The sequence below is a fragment of the Ovis canadensis genome, chromosome 9 (assembly GCF_042477335.2).
Source record: "Ovis canadensis isolate MfBH-ARS-UI-01 breed Bighorn chromosome 9, ARS-UI_OviCan_v2, whole genome shotgun sequence".
Taxonomy (NCBI): Eukaryota; Metazoa; Chordata; class Mammalia; order Artiodactyla; family Bovidae; genus Ovis; species Ovis canadensis.
The window spans coordinates 59,803,385-59,806,050 of NC_091253.1; positions in this window are offsets into that span (position 1 = coordinate 59,803,385).

Here is a 2,666-nt window from a genome sequence, read left to right on the forward strand (position 1 = left end):
GAACCGAGGTCTCCTGCATTGCAGGCGGATTCTTTACTGACTGAGCCACCAGGGGAGCTTACCCACTTCTTGGGCCTCTACTTCTCCTTCTCAAGATGGTATGCTAAAGAAACAAGGGAAAAGGACCATGATGGGGAGGGCATACTTGTAACCAGAAAGAACTCTTCCACATGAGCCATGAGGACAGGGCTATTTACAGTTCTCTCTCTTTTTTTGAATATTATTAATTTATCAGATTTTAGTTGCAGCAAGCAGGATCTTTTAGTTGTGACATGTGGGGTCTAGTCCCCCGGCCAGGGATAGAACCCAGACCCCCTGCCTTGGGAGCACAAAGTCTTAATCACTGAACCACCAGAGAAGTCCCTACAGTTCTTTCTGTTTACCACCAAGAAGCTTACCGATAAAAGCCAAGGCCAGCCTGGTATCTCAGAATCAGTTCACCAGCCTTGGTTCCTGACTACTGACATTGTGTGTGCCTCCTTGGGTTACTGGTAGTCCTCACTCACCATCATCCCCTGGTTCTCTGAGGAATCTAGAGCAGAAGGTGTAGCATGAGGTGTGTGGGAAATGTGTAATCCCTTCGTGAGAAGTAATTCTCCCACCTGTGGGTTGTTCTCACCAAATGAATCCCAAGAGGCATTAGGAGCCACAGACACTTGGCTTTGTGGAAAAGGCATATCAAAAATGATGATCCTGTTGTCTGAGTGGCCCACAGGGGCTGCCTGGCCCACGTCTCTGAGAACATTCAGTTTGGAGTAGTACTTATTTGTGTGCATATTTTACGATTGCCTTTAAGAAACAAAAATTCCCCGATGCCAAACAGGGCTGCGCCTTATTCATCTCAGCCTCTTTTTCTTCTTGGCACTTGTGTCTGGCACACAGTGGTTGATCCATCATTATTGATCAATAGTAACTCATGTTTATCAGGTACTTGCTCTGTGCTGAATACAGTTCAAAGCACTCCATGTCTTTCTTCAATTTTTGGCTGTGCTGGGTCTTTGCTGTTGTGGTCGGGCTTCCTCTAGTTGCAGTGCAGGGAGCCTCTTATTGTTGTGGCTTCTCTTGCTGCGGAGCACGGACTCTAGGGCACGCAGGCTCACAAGCTGCAGTGCATGGATTTCATTGCCCTGTGGCATGTGGAATCTTCCAGGACCAGGAATTGAACCTGTGTCCCCTGCACTCACAGGTGAATTCTTAACCACTGGACCACCAGGGAAATCCAAAATGCTCTACATGTCTTCATTCATAAAACTCATTTATTTAACCCACGTAATAACACTGCCATCTTCACTTTATAGCTGAAGAAAGTGAGGCTTGGAAAAGTTATGGGAACTTAACCTGAAAATACAGAGGGAGGGAGTGGAAAAGCTGAGCTGAACCTAGGGAGTCTGACTCTGGAATACTAACTCTTAACCATATCCAACACTGTTTTCTTGGTAAAAGATAGATCAGGATTATATACCAGTAGATGGGAAGGTTGGTGGTAATGGTAGAAGCTATGATTGTGGAGAGGGTGGTGGCTCATAAAGTCTCAGCTATCACAGGGACTTATCCCAGGAAAAGGAAATATGCAAACTGGATTCCTACAGCACTTTGGTTGCAGGTTGGTTGAACCAGATCACCAGATTAAGGAAAGCAGGAATTCAGAGTAGACATTCTTTTCAAGATCAAAACCTGGATCACTGGCCTGTGTTTCTCCATGATGCTTCCCATACTCACTGTGAAAGCAGAAGAAACTGAAATTGATTCCTAACGAAGTGTATCTGTTTCTGTCTTCTTGCATTTCCCCTCTCTGTGTATCTGGTTGGCATTTTATCTTCCCAGTTGGACCGGAAGCTCTTTTATGATAGGGACATTACTTGAAGCTTCAGAGGTTCCCCATAATGGCTAAGTCAGGGATAGAGATTCAATCTATATTTGCTGATTGATGGATAGGTTAAGATTTGATTATGGTCAGAAACTAGAAGGCAAGATATGTTTAGCCAGACATTTAGGCTAGTACTGTCTTCTCCTAAGACAGAGGCAGTGGCTATAGTGGGGATGAACCCTTGAACAGCTGCTGTGTGTTATGTTGTGATGACTGTGGAAGCTACTCTGGTTCCAGGCGAAAAAAAAAAAAAAAGAGTCCTGACCTTCTCTGATATCAGAGATAACCCCAACAGCTAAATTCTCCTTGGAATTCACATCCAAGCCTGATCTTTGCCAAAGCTGAGGGCTTGATATTGCTCTAAAGTTGGTGAAGAAGGACCTAGTTCTTTCCCCTGCACTCTGGGGATGAGGAAGGCTGAATGGCCAAACACCTTTCTGGAAAATGACTACACATATAGATTTAGGGGCAGGCTCAAAAGGAAACAGAAGATGTTAACTGCTCATTCCTGATGTCAAGGTGAAAGCATTTAGAAACTTACCTTCTGGGAACACTGAATCTATTCCCATCATGGATACTTTCTTCAGAACATTCCACTTCCTCCATTTTTCTCCAACATATCTTGGCTTCCTCATCCACTTTACTTCCCCCCTCCCCATCACAGAATACATATTTTATTGAAACTCTGCTTGTAATTTGCATACAATCTAAAAAATCTAATCCAGAAACATTAATTATCTTTGCATCCAATAATTATAGCCTACACAGGTGGCTCAGTGGTAAAGAATCCACCTGCCAA